The 17,188-nt window shown below is 46.1% G+C and overlaps 1 long non-coding RNA gene across 8 annotated transcripts in view; it reads right to left on the bottom strand.

The window, feature by feature from the left end:
• The window catches only part of LOC112654538 (uncharacterized), a 33,231-nt gene extending 18,897 nt beyond the window's left edge, over positions 1 to 14,334 (bottom strand). For 3 of the 8 annotated variants that reach the window (XR_007402185.1, XR_007402187.1, XR_007402190.1), the window contains exons 1-6: positions 13,990 to 14,333; positions 12,776 to 13,060; positions 12,521 to 12,670; positions 7,876 to 8,162; positions 7,264 to 7,523; positions 6,599 to 6,668 (exon numbers count right to left, since the gene is read on the bottom strand). This is a non-coding gene — a long non-coding RNA (uncharacterized LOC112654538). Of the gene's footprint in view, positions 1 to 34; positions 194 to 6,598; positions 6,669 to 7,263; positions 7,524 to 7,875; positions 8,163 to 12,520; positions 12,671 to 12,775; positions 13,061 to 13,989 lie in introns of all 8 variants that reach the window. The other 5 variants (XR_007402183.1, XR_007402184.1, XR_007402189.1 and 2 more) reach the window with 4 other exon arrangements.
• Between the last annotated feature and the right edge of the window lie 2,854 nt (positions 14,335 to 17,188).

Genomic DNA, 17,188 nt, shown 5'->3' with positions numbered 1-17,188 from the left:
AAGAATTACATCTTAAAGGCAAGCTGCTCTGTACCTTCAGCACATCACTGAGTCATATCTGGGAATTCCCAGAGGTGTGTCTCATATATGTGCTCATGACCACTTCCCTCATCATCTATTTGGTTCTCTTGTTAAGATGTTTGCTTCTGTGGCTCAACTAGCAATTGTAAAATGGAATCGATGATTCTGTTCCCTAAGAAAAATGGATGCAATCACTGCATGTCAGAGGGAATATGTTCTGTAAAACCGAAATACTATGGTCATTATCACTGCGTAGTGCCTTGGACAGTCCTAGGAAGTGCTGATATCAATAAATTGGCCTTATAAACTTTATCCAGCATATCATTTGGGCAATCACTGGGAGAGTCCAATCCTAATCTTATAGACCAATAATGATCTATTGGCATAGTTACATGTCGGTACTACTATTTTAATAAATTACAGTGAACTGTTACAGTGAATTTTTTAAAAAAGATTTTATTTATCCATTCATGAGAGACAGAGAGATTGAGAGAGAGAGAGACAGAGACATAGGCAGAGGAAGAAGCAGGCTCCATGCAGGGAGCCGGATGTGGGACTCGATCCTCACCCTGGGCCAATGGCGGGCGCTAAACCACTGAGCCACCCAGGCATCCCTGTTATAGTCAATTTAAACTCAGTTGAAATCCCAAACGACTACTGTTCAAATTCTAGCTCCAGTATTTAGCATCTCTGTGACCCTATAGGGACAGATCTAGATTTTATAGGGCTTAAAGACTATATAATCTGGGGAGCTCTTGAAGAAAAAGAATTACAAAAGCATGAATTCGAAATTAATACCAGGTCTTGTAAGAGGCTCATGTAAGTGAGAGGTCTGAGCTTAAACTTTATTAGCTTCATGGTTAGACCTGCCTCTAGGTAGACCTCGCCTCCAGGAAAAGTTACATGATCATTCTGAATCACCATATCATCACTTATAAAGTGAGGGTAATGATCATTACTTTGTAGAATCTCTCTCTATATATATGTATTTATGGTTCAAGGTAACTTGTATTGAGACTGAGCATTCTAGAACTCAAAAATTGGTCACTTGTTATGAATATTCAAATGTAGAGAGGCCATATATACTATAATGATTAGATTGAAGCTTTTTCTTTTCCTGAATTCTGATTAATTGTGCCTGTATGTTGACCAACCCAATAGACATAGGGACTATGTGATCGTCAGTCAATTAACCTAAACTCTCAGAAAGAACACCAAAGAATTGCAATGCAGCAGCAGTCATCAGATGAGATTTTGGCACGGACAGGAAAGTAGTCTGAGACATGAAGGCAGGTAGCATGAAATGCAGGTTTGAATGTTGACAAAGACTTCACCCCACATACCACATCACCCTTCTGGAAAAGTGTTTTAACATACAACCTCTGGGCACCTGGGTGGCTCAGTCAGTTAAGCATCTGCCTTTGGCTCAAGTCATGATCCCAGGGTCCTGGGATGGAGCCCTGCATGGAGCCTGCATTGGGCTCCTGCTCAGCAGGAAGGCTGCTTCTCTCTCTCCTGCTCTGACAAATAAATAAATAAAATCTTAAAAAATAATAATAATAAAACCCACACAACTTCATTTTAGCCTCATGGCAGCTCTGGAGAGCAGAGTAACAGTAATAAGCACCCTTCAAAGGGCCTCTTTTGGCCAGCTTAGACCACAGCCCACTTTACAGAGCTGCCAGGAGTCAAGCTTACACCGTCATCATCACTCATTGAGTGTCTCCCAAGTGTCAGATGTTGTGCTAAGTACCTACATGTGTTTTCTCACGTAATCCTCTGTGTACCATTATGTTCACTTGACAATGAACCATCAGAGCTGATGTTTGGTATCTTGCCAAGAACTTGCAACTATTAAGTTATGATAGTTTTGAGCATTTTTATAAGTATGTAAATAGATTTGGACCCCATTTTGGAACCCATAGAAGGTTTGGAACCCATGGAGAAGTTACCTAAGGGCCCTGGGCTACATCTGGAACTGAATCTGTATCCTCTATTAGAGACTATAGAGGATTAACATGCATAACAGCATCAAGACTGCAGGTAGAGTCTATCGTCTCTGGGCTGTGTCCTATTTATCTCTGTCTTACTAATGTCTAGTGCAGTTGCTACCTAAATGCTGGAAGATGAAGACATGAGTGAATATTTTTGTTGTGTGTGGCAAACAAGGGGCAGGGCCAGGAAACCTAGGTCTCTGGACTCCTAGCCAGAATCCTATTACTATTAACAGGCTGCTCCCTCTCTACGCAGGTTTGGCTGCTGTAACAAAGAGACCCAAAATACAATGGCTTACACAACCTAGAAGTTTATATCCTTCTGATGTAAAAGTCCATGTAGTCATTTCAAGAGAGAAAGAGGTGAGGGAAAGCAAGCTACTTCCTTGTACCACCCAATCTGGAAGCTTCATATCACTTCCAGGCACATTTTACTTGCCAAACTAGTCATGTGGCCATATCTAGCCACATGGGATGCTGAGAAATGGAGTCCTTGTGCCCATCTAAAATTTTTACTACTCTCAAAAGCACGGGAATGATAGTCTTGGCCAGAGGGGCAAGCCACTATGTGCAGTGGGAAAAGCCCTAAGGTGTAGCGAGGTTTCCTTACCTGCAAAATCCAATAAGAATTACAATTACTCTGAGGCTCAGGGTTTTCAACTCTAAAGAAAACAGCAATGCTAATTCATTTAGTGAGCATGATCCGTGCTCTGGGAGCTACATCATATACTTTATATATGTGATTTAATTCAAACTTCCAAACAACCCTCTAAGGCCAGCATTCTTTTAGAGAGAAAGAAACGGAGCCTCAGAGAAGCTAGTAACTCACTCAAGGTGTCACAGTGAATGTGTGAATGATGCAATCAGAGCGAGGCTCCCCAACTTGGAAGTCCACGCACGGACCCCACCCCCGGCCTGCCCAACCCTAGAGCGGAGGTTGTCCCAGGGCAGTATCTGCCCTGCATGTTGTCACCAGCATGAAAGGTGACACGACAGAAGGAGCATGGAGCATGTGGTTGGTCCCCTCCTCTCCTCAAGGAGGCCAGTGTGCTGCACTGGGGCTTCAGGCTTCCTCGCCTGAGTTGAGTAAAGTAACTGGCTCCAGAATGGGGACTGTCCAGAAACAGTTCATAGTTGCTGGAGACAAGCTGCAGCCGAGAGGAGGAGGAATCCAGGTTTGAGGAGAGAAGGGAAAAAGCAATAAACTGAAAAATCACAGCTCCACAGGCAATGGAATCTATTACTCAGAGATTAAAATGTCACAAGGAGTACACGTCAGCTCCAGACCTTGGAAAATGTTTTTTCCATCATAATTACTTCTCGCCACCAACACAGGACTATTTCCTTTCCTGGGGAGGAGATTGCCCAACTTGATGTCTTTCTAGCTTTCTGCAGACCTCAAAAGTTGCTGCTTATGTTTCTTCATAGTATTAGCAATGATCAACACCAACAGCCCCTTATTGTGCATCAGCTACCGACAGCTTATGAAGACCTCAATGACCCTGTGAGATGGATACTATTCATTTCTCCTCCACCTTACAGATGAGGAAACTCAGGCCCAGAGATAGAGGTTAATGTGCCTAACCTCACACAGCTGGTCAGAGGAGAGTCAGCACTTGAGCCCAACTTGTCTGTTGAGATGTGTCATCTTAAACACTCTCGGAAACTTCCTCCTGACAGCCCTATTCTATTTGTGGGAAAGCAGGAAACAACACAAATCCACCCAGAAAGAACCTGGCAAGTGATCCCTTTTTTCCCCCCTTTCACATTCAGGCAAAATACAAGCCAAAAATCCAAGGCATGGAGAGTGGAGGAAGAAATGTCAAATCCAACCTCAGCAGGGATTAGTAAACGAAATTAAGATTCACATTCAATGGTAAATTTACTAGTTAACCTTTAAAAATGATGTTGTAGAAGGATATTCTTAAGTTGGTAAGGTCATAAATAGTTTGGACTGTGTGTTTTGCACTAAAAGAAGTTTCTGATCCTACACACACACACACACCCCACTAAAGTTCACACATGAAATCATCACAGGTCTTGGCCATAGATTATGTATAAACTTGTTCATCTGATATCCTTCCATCCAACTGCCACCAATGTCCCTATAGGAGTTCTCAAAGAGGTGATTCAAGATCAAGCTTTTTTGAACTCGAAGTTCTCAGGCTTGTACTTAAAACCACCTGAAAAACAGGCTCAGTGACCATGGCCTCCCTCCCAACCAAACACGATACTGTTTCCTTTCTTTTTTCTTTTGAGGCAAACATACACTCATGGAAGAGCTGGAGAACAGTACAAAGAATGATCTTTTCCCTGAAGATTTGGTAGAAAACTGCCAATCTGAAGGCACATCACCCCCAAAAACGTCAGCACGGGTTCCTTCCATCAAGGACATTGTTCCACAGAACCTCAGTTCAACCATGCAAGTCAGGCAGTGAATGCTGCTGTTCCACCACAGTCTAATCCTCCGCCCCCATTCAAATAGTCCCAGTTGTCCCAATCATGTCCTTTATGGTGAAACCATTCAGCCCAGAACTGAGTTACAGTTGGTTGTGTCTTGTCTCCCCCAGTCTGGAACCGCTTTAGTCCTTCCTTGGTTTTTCTTTCACGAGGCTTGCAATCTTCTGAAGATTTCAAGGCCGGTCATGTTGGAGGACGTCCCTCAGTCTGGGTCTGGCCTCATGCTCTGACTTTGTTAAATTAGCATTTGTTAAATGGAGCAGAGGATGGCAGATGGCAAGCCACAGGAGACATTGAAGTAGAGGTTCTTTATTCACGGGTCCCGGAGGAAGAACATGGCACACCTGGAGGTCAAGGCAGGGTGCAGACCCAGGGAGACAGAGCCTGCATCGCAGCCTCTGGGGTGAGGAGCTATGGGGCTCCCCAGCGAGGTCCCGATTGTTCAACCCAAATCAAGCTGGCGTGCAGATCCCAAGGGCCCAAACTCCTCAGGTCTTAGGTTTGGCGGGAAACCCACGCCATCAGGAAAGGCTGTTGGGATTTGTTGTTGCTTTGGGCAAATGTACTTTGACCACCACTGAGGATGTGTTTTCTTCCTGTGCATGCTAAAGAGTAGGCCCGGGAGATGTTGGGAAACGAGAAGAAAAAGGCATTAAAAGGGGGGAAAAAAACCCAACCACCTCAGGGCATTGACCCTCACACTTAGAAATCATGATCTCCTCTATCATCAGGGTGAGGATCCCGGGTGTGCATTATGATTCTGGCGTGGGAGAGCCGTGGGGCATGCAGCTTTCCTCTGGGGACGCTGGCACATTTCTGACAGGGCTGAAAAAGTTAGCCCCCCCCTCCCTCCTCCTCCTCCAGCTCCCTTCATTCATCTCTCCAATTGCAATTAGCCAAAATCCCAGTGAGACCCAACTTTTGGAAGACTAGGAGCCCCCTGAGCTTTTTTTTTTTTTTTAAGATTTTATTTATTTATTCATGAGAGACACAGAGAGAGGCAGAGACACAGGCAGAGAGAGAAGCAGACTCCATGTAGGGAGCCCGATGTGGGACTCGATCCCAGGACTCCAGGATCACGCCCTGGGCCGAAGGCAGGCACTAAACCGCTGCGCCACCCAGGGATCCCAAGCTTTTTTTTTTAATGATGTTTTTATTGTGTAAAATATTCATGTGGTAAAATTTACCGTTCTAGCCATTTTTCAAGTGAATAGTTCAGTGGCGTGAAGTACGTTTGCACTGTTGGCAACGATCACCACTCCCAATCTCCAGAACTCTTTTCATCTTGCAAAACTGAAACTCTATACTCATTAAACAATAACTCCCCATTCTTCCTGCCCCTGCCCCTGGCAGAACCATTTTTCTTCTGTCTCTATGAATTTGATTGCTCTAGATACCACATCTGAGTGGAGTCACAGAGTATTTGTCCTTTTATGACTGGCTTATTCCACTTAGCGCCATGTCCTCAAGGTTCATCTGTGTTGTAGGATGTCTCAGAATGTCCTTCCTTCTTAAGGCTGAGTGTCCCCTAAGCTCTTAAAAGTTATGTAACTGTATTTGTCTGCTGGGGCTGCCATAGTAAAATACCACAGACCGGGTGGCTTCAACAACAGATACTATTTTTTCACAGTTCTGGCGGCTGGAATCCAAGATCAAGGTGTCGGCTGGTTTCCTCTGAGGCCTCTCTCCTCAGTTGGGACAGGGCCACTTTCTTGCTGTGTCCTCACATGGCCTTTCCCTGTGTGCATGCATCCCTGACCCAGATCTCCTCTTATCAGTCCACTCCTCAGATTGGATTAGAGTCCAACCCTAATTTTAATTGAAGCACCTCTCTGAAGGGCCTACCTACAAATGCAGTCACATTCTGAGGTTTGGGGGGTTAGGGCTTCAACATAGGAATTCTGGGGACACCTCATCCCCGAGCAGTAACTTTCCTGAGATGCACATTCCTCAACTGAATGAAAGTCATCCCAGCCACCTTCTGGGCGCTGGTTCAGCCTATGCCCAGGAAGCCCTCGGCATAGCGCTGGAGCGCTGCGACTTCTCAGTGGGACCAGCTGGCATCATTGCTATGTTTTCCCAAGTCTTAGTATGGGTCCTTCCAGCACGCACTGGGTACTTACTTAATAACATGTGTTACTCCTTTCATCTTGGGTTAGATCGGGGGTGGGGGGTAGACTCAGGATCATAGCACTGTGGGAAAGAGAAAAAATGGGGAGGTTGGCACAGACTTCACCTGCTAAGCGGCCCTGCTCCCGCTAACCTGGGGTTACAAAGCTGTCTTATGTTAATGATGAGTAGTCATAGCAGTTACAACTGGATTGAGTGGGTGCCAGGCATCGAACCAGGCGCTCCATAGGTGTCTCTTAATCCTCGGGTAGCTACTATTATCATCCCCACTGCTCAGACAAGAAAACTGAGGCCCAGAGAGTTCAAGTAGCTTGCCTAGATTGCAAGTGCTAGAGGCAGCATTCAGGCTCAAAGGTTCTGCTGGGTGAGTCCAAGAGCTTCCATTGAGAATGACCTCAAAATTACATATGTCTGTGAATAAGGATGATAAAAACACTTATAGAATAAGGGGGTTTGTTGAGAGGATAGGGTACTGGCTATTTTTCTTTCATTTAAAGGTTTTCCACTTCTTAAACTGTGTTGTGACATTTATTATTTTTAATTTGTCTTCAGAAAAGACTTTTCATGTTGGGGTGCTTCTCCCTCAAGGATTAAAAGAAAACCACACAGACTTCCTCCCCAGTGTTGTTGAATAAAGAATTGTCCTGTTTGTCCTCACCTGGGATTTTTAAGAGCAAGCAGCCACCTGGCTCTTCACAGTTGCATCTGTTTCTAGCAACATAGATTTTCAAAACATTGTTTTCTTTTAATTTTTTGTCTTCTCTTTCTCTTTCTTCTTCCTTTTTTTCTTCCTCTCTTTGTTTTTAAAGCAACTGGTATAAATAAGTTTGGATCAGCTTATCCTTGGGATATGTATGTTGCAAGCTCTGGGTCCCTCAGGTTCCAACATGAAGATGGATATCTTGGATTTAAAGAGTTCTGGGAAGAATCACAGAGGGTTGGGTTGTTTCATTTGTTTTGTTTCTTATTGCTCTCAGGGCAGTAAGAAAACCTGAACCCCACCACACTCACCCTTCCAAACCAATTTCTAAGTTGTTCCTCTAAGAAACCAGTCAAGTCCCTATAAAGAATGGTAAGAAAATCCCTCCCTCCAAATATGTCTAATTTCCTGGGTTCCATTAAAACAACTATCTTTTTCATAAATAATTTCTGATGTCTTTGCCCTAAACCTTGGACAGATTTTGATCTGGAATAATCAAATTCATATGAGACATAGACTATTAGGAGCCATTAAGTATCCTCAATGCTCTCCCCCACAACCCGATCTTACCCTTCAGCTTCACCCAGATCAGGGGCATCTCCAACTCACTCATCACATCAACACCAGACTGGCCATGAAACCGGTGACATAGCGCCTTCTGAGAAAGGTGGGTCTTCACGTTTTGCATTGGGTGACCACCGTGCCAACCACAACCACGATGCTGGTCAAGGACATCTGATACGGGCTGGACCTCAAGAGACTGTGAGGTGACCTGGGCGGAGCACGCAGCCCCGCTGGAACGAGTTGAATGCAACACTCAGAGAACATAAGCACAGACATAGGTGGGAAGAAGAAAACTGGAAGAGAGGGTAGCAGAAACAGAGGGTGCCTTGAGCAGGGAAGAATTGCTAAGTACAGAACAATGGCTTCTCCTCTTTGGAGGAGACCATACTCCAATAACCAGAGCTGCTAGGGTTTCCCCGAACGGTTTTCCAGTCCTTCATGAGGCCTGAATGTGTCACTGCTGAGATGGTTTTCTTAGCTAACTCACCACATATAAATGTGTCTCTATCAAAAAGCCCCATCTCCTGAGGTATCCTCAAGTGTATCACTGGTTTGTGGTTCTTTTGTTTTGGGTTTTTTGCAAGTGGTAAGAGCCCAACACTGTTGTTCAAAAATGAGTCCATAATCTTGTCTCCCAGATCTGTTCTTTCTCATGTATTGTCTCTGCCTACTTTTGATGTCACTGTTCCAGTTCTTAGGTTTCTCTCAATACCTTACAAGAGTCTGTTGGTCCCCTTGCCAGAGCCCAACAAATCTATCTCCACAAAGAGATAAATGTAGCTCTCCTACAGCTCCAAAATCTCAGGGTTAGTAAATAATCATCTCCCATAGCACTACTCTCCCTGCTTCACTCTTAGCAGACATCACTAATTGATCACCACACTCTTTCCTACTTACCTAAGCAAGGCTAAAAGCAATAGTAGCCCTATTCTTTGAAGGTTTGTTATACATACCAGCTCCTGGCCTAAACATTTTGCACACCAATTTAATTCTCATTAAAACAACAACAACAGGGCAGCCCAGGTAGCTCAGTGGTTTAGTGCAGCCTTCAGCCCAGAGCCTGATCCTGGAGTCCTGGGATTGAGTCCCATGTCGGGCTCCCTGCATGGAGCCTGCTTCTCCCTCTGCCTGTGTCTCTGCCTCTCTCTCTCTCTTTCTCTCTCTGTGTCTCACGAATAACTAAATAAAATCTTTAAAAACAACAACAACAACCCCTGTGAAAACATATGGTTGTTTTTACCATGTACAAGTAGAAAAGAGGCTGAGAGAGAAGGCAGAAATAGCCTGGCTTTTCCTTTCCCCCAGCCCGCCCGTCTTTATGGCCTCCCACTCACTGCCACTAGCTGCAGCCAGTTGGCAGAATGGCCAGAGAAATGTAGCTCGCGGGAGCGAGCTCCTTGTGCTACAGAGCAAAGTGCAGGACAGGGATTGGATCGGAGACCATACAGAATGACTGGCAAGAAGCCTCTCCTGATTCCACAGCAAAAGGGAATGTGTCCTGATTCTGAAAGCCCAAAGCATTGATACAGAAGTTTCCTTCTATACTTAACTTTTTTTTTTTATCATACAGTTACATATTTGCATTTGTGTAGAACACATGTTTGTTACTTTTTTCTCCTTTGGCCGGTAGGCTCTACAGTTCTACCAGGAAGACCTAAGTATGAATTAGTGTCATTCTTGTCATATTGCCTAGCCCTGTGCTCTTGCTCAATAAATATTTATTAAATGATGAATGATATTCAGGGCCTGTGCTTCTTCAGATTGAGATGTGTAGCAAGATGTCCAGGGGACCTCACACTTTGCTGGAGAGTCCATTTCACAGTATGGTAAGTAATTTTAAACATAATTTTTATATAAAAACAAAAAAAAAATGAAGTCAAACAAAATTTTCATAATTTTTTAAAGATAAACTAAATTTATTAAAACATACTATGCTCTTCACATATTCATTTTGTTTGGTTCTTTGTTCTTTTTTTAACTGAGTTTTCTATATCCCAGGCACTGTTCTAGACAGACATGATTCCTGCTTTCAGGAATTTTACAGTATGGTGCAGGCATCAACAACATTCTATAGAGAACAGATAACAAATTTTTTAGGCTTTGTGGGCCAAACATTCCTTGTTGCATTACTCAGTGCTGGCCTGGTAATAGAAAAGTAGCCATAGGCAATAGAGGCACAAATGAGTGCCCTGGTGTTGTGGCAAAACTAGATCACGAAAGCAGGCAGCAGGCTGGATTTGGGCAGTGGGTCATGGTTTGCTGACCCTGATCTGGGGAAAACAGACATTAAATAATATAAGATGCACACGGTAAGAGAATACTACAGTACAATGTGGTCTGTGGGCAAAGCTAGCATAAGTCTCTTGGTCTAGGAGTAGGCCAAGCTTCACGGGTGTACAACCTGTCCAGTGACACAGGACCTACTCAGAAGGGATGCTATGTTGGGTTTAAGGCTCTGTTGTCACAGTCTTGAAATTCCTGATAATTTTTATTTTTGAACTCATAAAGTTAGAAGGGCCCATGGAGCAAGTGTATACAAAGAGGCTCTGTGCCAGGTGCTAGTGTACACAGGGGCAGACTCAAGCCTACATAGGTGGCAGGGGGCAGTGCAAGTGGCTGGCCTGGCTGTCTGATGAGAGTGTGCACTCTGAGGGGCTGTCCAGAGCCCCGAGGGGTTCTGAGGGGTGGCCCTGCTGGGGACCTGGGCCCAGACTGGTTCATGGCAACAGCAACAGTAGCAGATGCGGTGGCAGCCGAAGGGTTGCCCTGAGGGGCCACACTGGGAGCCACCCCGGAAGACTGGCTTGCCTGTCTGTCCTCAGAGCCTGTCCCTGGAGCCCCTGCAAATATTAACTCTACTCTGACTACCAGGACAGGAACTGCTGGCAAATTATTACAGAGTAAATGTTTGCACAGACATTGCAATAAGGGACATTAGGGAGCTGTTCAAATTCTTCCAAGAATTTAGAATTTCTAGTTTTGAAAACTGTTGTGACATTGCAAACCAAATATCCCTGGGCTTAGATATGGAAATCAATTTTAAAGATTGTCCCAGTCAACAGAACAGACTTCTACCTTCATATAAAGTTTCAGATAAACCAACAATAACAAGGAAGACAATTTTAAAATTAATTTTCCTTGTATTTGAAGATACAGTGATAGAATGCATAAGGGGGCATTCTGAATTGTATAAAAATCATGAAGCTGCTGTTTGGTTTCTTGTATGACCTCCACAAGCTGCAGGTATTGTCAGAGGAAATAAAATATAAATTTGTATAGAAAAAAATCATATCATTAACATGAGTTCAATAATATAAATACTCTGCAAAGAGTATTTATTATTTATAAATAATATAAATTTATATATTAAATTAGAACATAAAAATGATTTGCAGGAAGAGTTAATTCTTTTTAGAAAAACAGTTCCACAGGCATCATCACCTCCAGTTGTACTAAAACTTGTATTTCAAAATAATTTATGGAAAATGTATCCCAGTATTATCGTGGCCTATAAAATATGCTGCCCCTGTCACAGTCGCATCTGTAGATTTGATTTCAACTGCTGAAACTAAATTTATCAAAACATTTTTGTGACCTTGCATTTACCACTGGCCACTAACATTACTTCCCCTTGCGTGAGTTGAAAATGAAGTTGCTGAAAGTAACAATGTTTATGACCTAGTGAATGAATATGTAGGAAAGCAAACCAGAAAAAAAATCTGGATATCATATTAATCCATATTATTTATCATATTATAAAAAATTATGACATTAAAATAGGTTTTGGCCATTAAAAAATGTATATTGTTACTATCTATCATGGCTACCCTTGCTATATTTTATAAGTAACAAAATATTTTAAAGGAAAAGCTTTATATTTTACTTCTCACCGTCCTTTCTTTCCTACTTTTCGAACGGGGAGCCTGTATTCATTCTGTGTTGGGCCTCACAAATTATGTGGTCGGCACTGTCCAGGCACCCACAAGAGCAAGAGGGAGCTTGTTGGACCAGACCAGAGTGTGGCCTTGTGAGGGCAGCAGCACTGTCACCTGGGATCCTGTTAGACATGCAGGTAGGCTCTTGAGCCCCAGCACTGAGACTCTGAGGACAGACCACAGCAATCCAGCTTTAATCCCCCTTGGTATCCTGACGCTCCCCTCCCCCCTCCCAGTTTGAGACCAACTGCTGTAGGGGACTGAGAGGAGTAAGGCAGGTGTGCTGGGAGGTGTGGGAGGAGGCAGAACCAAGTCCTGAAGGCAAGAAGAAGGCAATGAAGGTTTTAAAGCAGGAGGAAAAGTCAAGTCCTTACACAGGTCACAAGGCCCTCAGAGCTCTGGAGGGCCCACCCGTGTCCCCTTCCAGATCTTGTCTGCTACTGCTCCCTACCTCAGCCACACTGACATCCTCTGATGTGCCAGGCACTCTCCTGCCTCAAGGCCTTTGCACCAGTTACTTCCTCTTCCCAGAATACTTTTACTCCAGAGCTCTCTTGCATTCTTTAGATATCTGCTCAAATGTCACCTTCTCAGGAAGGCCCTCCCCAGACTTCCTGTTTGAAAGTACCCCCTCAATGTGCCAACACACCACACTCATACCCTGATACCTCTTCCCTGTTTTCTCTTTCTCCATTGCACAAACGGATGCCTATTACCTTGCTTTCTTATTTTTGGGGTTAATAATCCATCTTCCTCCATTTCCTACTGGACTGGTAGTTCTGAGAAGATGGTGGTTTTGTTCTGCTTCATTTACTGACATAACTGACATACTTCCCAAGCCTAAAAGTGTTTGGCTTTTAGGAACACTAAAGAAATAAGAAAGGGAACACTCAATAAATATTTATTGAATGACCAAATAAAGAAATTTCAAAACATACAACTGTCATGAATGAGAAAAGTATGCTCATGACCTGGCCAATAAAATTGCTAGCAGTTGTCCTTAACTTGGGGTCACGAGCTGGGTTTGGTCACTGAGGTAGAGGTAGCTGGGGCCCGTTACTCCTTTCCTTGTGGTGCCTGGGCCCGTGTGACTTCTCTGCCCAGTGGACTGGGAATACCAGAGACACGTGTCAAGCCAGACAGAGGCAGTTAATAGGAGTGCTTCCTCGGCTTCCTCCTGCTTATTTGGCTGTGACCAGGAAAGCCTCATGTGGCACCACAAAGCCAACACATGCAAGAAAGTATCCTTGGGCTTTCTGTAAGGGAGAAAGAAACCTCTGTTGTGGTAAAGCCCTTGAGGGCCTTACTTGTTACTGCAGCCTCGCCTTGCCTGCCTCGTCTTACCATGAGTCATTACCAACATACAGTTGATCGAGAGCAAACTCAGAAAAGAAAAAAAAAAAAAAAAAGACATCTTCTGAGTAATTGGATTATGAAGGTTCAGTATTTGGTGGCTGTAAGGTAGATCCCATGCCTCACTCATGAGTGTAAGTATGTGAAAACGCTGCTGGCGCCACATCCCAACCATAAGACACAGAAGCTGTGCAAAGAATCCATAACGGCCTACAGACAGGAGGTGGAATCTAGAAGTTTGGGCTACGCATTCTTCTGTCTGGGATTAGGTCTCAGCTCTCCCACGTTCCTTGACCAAGTTAATGAGCCCCTCTGGGCCTCAGTTTCCTCATAGGTAAATAAGGATAATAGCATTGGCTGCCTCACAGGATTGTTCAAGGGTTGGATGCAGTCAGGGATGTCAAGTACTGGTTTTAAGTGCTTGACACATACCAATGCCTTCAACCTTGACAGCAGCTCCGTAAGGTAGGTACCATTTTATCCCCATTTTAGAGACAATGAAACAGATGCACAGAGAGATTAATAACTTGTCCCAGGCCACACAGCTAGTAAGTAATGGAGCTGGGATGTGAACCCTCGCTCCGACGGTAGGGACAGTGATGAACCGTGAGCTGGAAGTCAGGCAGGCTTGAGGCAAACCTCAGCCCCAACACTCCCTAATCGACTGAATTTGAGACAACACCTGAACTTTTTGCAGTCATGATGTCTCTTAAATTAGGAACATAGTGATATATATAAAACCTACAATGGGGTGGGTCATTTGGGATAATGTATATAAAGCACCCCCCACTCCCACCCACCTGGCCCAGAGTACATACTCAGTAAATTTTACCTGTTGTTGAAAGGACAATGTCCCACAAGGACACAGCCTGAGCCTGTGTCTGGAATGAGTCATAGGAAGGTAGAACATTTGGTCAGTCTCACCTGCTCCCTCCCCATTGGAATTTATGGGAAGATCTATTCTCTTGTTCTGATGTCACACATCTAATAGTGCAGCCCAGGTAACCAGGGGCAGCCCTTTGTCAATTCCCCGGGGTTACATATGTGATGGGGAGCCCTGAGGGAGGGTCCACCTCCTTACCACCACCACCCCACCACAGCTTCTCCTGTGAAGCCTGGATCCCTCGTCCCCCTAGAAGCCTACCAAGGCTTCTTTTCTCTTCGGGTTAAGCCAACCTGACCTCCCATCTGTAGGTCAGAGAACGAGGGTATTAATGATTCAAAAAAGTCTGTTGTCCACATGTGTGCCCTGCTTCTCACCACTTGGACCCTGAGGCAAGAGAAGCTACTTACTGAAGGGTTTTATGAATCATCATCAAATGTCTCAAAATTATGGCAACTGGTTCCATTTTATTATTTCAATCACAATTATTTCCAAATCCACACCCCACTAAGGACAGCAATGTGGGTGCGGGTGTTGAGGTCTTGGGGTAGGCTACTTACTGCCTTAGGTTTGGTTTCAACCTGACCCCAGGGTAACACCGGCCCAGCTGCTGCCGCCCTCGCTTAGGGGGCCAGCATTCGCTTCTCTCTAGCGGCCGCCATTGGTTTTACTTGATAGAGCAAAGCAGCAAAATATCCAGAACAGTGGTTAGCCAAAGGAGCAACATTTCCCAGGGAAATGACGTAGTGTGGAACAATCGCAATCTATCAACCATTTCAGGCCCTTCAGAAACATTCCCGGTTTTCTCTCTCAACACTTCCTATTTCTGTTTCACTTAGATCTTTTTCTCCCTCCCACTGTATATCTCCCTTTTCCCCCTGACCTTTCTCTCTCCTTCCTTCTTTACTACCCTCCTCCTTCCCTTCCTGGTCTCTCAACCAGTATGGTTTTTCACACATGCCGAATGTTCCCTGTTATTAACCTAAGTATGTCAATGTATCCCCCAAACAGAATGGTCACGTTTAATAAATAAAAATACATGATGCCCAGGTAAATCTGAATTTCAGATAAACAGCAAATAATATTTGGGGCATATTTACACCAAAAAAAAAAATTGTTGTCTTCCTGTAAGTTAAATTTAACTAGGCATCTGATCTCCTGTCTGGCAGCCCTATCCCCAACTAGCTGAAGCCCGGTGTGATCCTAAAATAACATGTGTCCTGTGAGCCAGTGGTTCTTGGAAATAGAAAGATGTTCCCTACCTGCTCCATGATAAGCTTTTTAAGTCTCTTGTAATTGAAAGAAAAAAAAAAGTGAGTAACCAGTACTGTCTGGACACCCCAGGCAGCAGAGAGGTTCTGTCTGGTGCTCACATCTCGGAGCTGCTTTCCTCGCAGGGCAGCTGCCCTTCCTGGGCCACCCAAGGGTTGGGGAAGGCTGGAGCGCAGAGGGCAGGGGAGGGGGCGGACTTCAGCAGGAAGGTCTGGTCTCTGCAAGGGAAAAGGTCAGGTCTGCGGTGGGGGAGGAGGAGGAGGAGGAGGCTGAGTTGCCAGGTTTTCCTTCCCATCTCCTAGATCTCCTATTGCCGTATCTTGAGGATGGCCGGGGCGCAGCGCCCGCTTCCCGCCGCTCCTTTGGCTCCGCGCGGGGTGAGGCTGCGCCCCCTCGCGGCCGCCTCCCCCGTCCCGGCCGCCTCCCGCCCGCGGCCGGCCGCCGTCCGGGCAGCAGGGCGGGCGTGCGAGGGCGTGCGAGGGCGTGCGAGGGCGTGCAAAGGCCGCGGGGTCCCGCGGGGTCCCGCGGGCGGGCGACAGCGTGACCTCGGCCCCGGCTGCGCGCGCGGGCGGCTCGGGGCCCAGGGGCGGCGTCGGCCCCGCTGCGGGCCGGTCCCCGGCGCTCCGGGCCGGGCTTTCGGCGCCGCCGGCTGGAGGCCCGCCATCCTCCCCGAGTGAATTTCCAAGAAAGCAGTTGACGGGCTTGGCAGCGCCGTTCCTGGAAATGTTCAATCGGCCGTCCTCGGCGGGGCGGCCGGGTCGCGGGGCGCGCTCCGCGGCGTCTCCCGGCCGCGAGCCCCAGGCCCCGGGAGGGCGGGCGGGCGGGGGGGCCTCCGCGGAGCTGGGGCCGGGGCTCCGGGCCGGGGCGCCGCCCGCGGGCTCGCTGCTCACTGGAGACCGACGCCGGTGACTCGAAGTCAGAAACCCCATCAGCCCGGCGGGCGCCCCGCGGGCCCGAGCAGCCGGCGGGGACACTCGCAGCCGCGGCGCCCCCAGGCCGCCGGCAGGGCCCGCGCTCGGCCGCGATGCCCGGCCCGGCTTCACCGGAGCCTTGTGTTCTAGCCCCTTTGGCAACATGCTTGGCCTCCATCCACCGAACGCCAGTAGCGCCTGACCCGTGGCCGCCTCCCCCAGTTGTGACAACCCAAACTACCTGCGACCGGGTCACCCTGTGCGCACAGGAAAGGATATGCGGGCGCTCTGGGGTGATGCCAGTGAAGACAGAGACAGTCTCAGAATCTGGCCTCCAGCTGAGCTGTGTGATGCCTGGCCAGTCACAGAACCCTTGGGCCTCAGTTTCCTTGCCTCTAAAACGGGAAGAAAGAGAAGAGCAAATGCAGGGAGTGTGGAGAGGAGTCGAGTAATGCACCATCCCGCAGTCCGAGAGGTAGAAGGTGCCACGTAAAACAGCGTAGCAGCAGGATAGCTAATGCTTGAGCCCTTCCCTACCGCAAAGGGACTGGCTCCCTTCAAAAGGAGAAAAGGGTTGAATATTTATAAAATCCCCAAGACTCTTAAATTAAAACCAAGTGCTTTAGAAAGCTTTCCTCTTTATTTTTTTTTTCCTTCTGAATTCAAATAAGATTAAGAATGCTATGGCTGCCTGAGGTTAATGAATGTAGATTTCCTTTTGCCTTCCTTGAAGGAAGATTTCTACTGTTTGTTTTAATCAACACCCTAGCATTTACATCCTCCTGTGACAGAGTAGAGTAAGGAAGTGGGAGTGTGTGATGGGGTCCCCTTCTATTTTTTTTTTTCACAAAATTAGTACCTTTCTCTTAGTAACTAGTGAAAAATTTGAGAAATGAGATGCTACAGCCCTATAGAAAGACACTGTTGCTTTAAATGAGCTTTACTGTTATATAATTCTCTGGCTG

This window comes from Canis lupus, chromosome 15 (assembly GCF_003254725.2).
Source record: "Canis lupus dingo isolate Sandy chromosome 15, ASM325472v2, whole genome shotgun sequence".
NCBI lineage: Eukaryota > Metazoa > Chordata > Mammalia > Carnivora > Canidae > Canis > Canis lupus.
The sequence above is the reverse complement of the archived record's forward strand: the minus strand, read 5'-3'. Positions and strand labels throughout refer to the sequence as shown.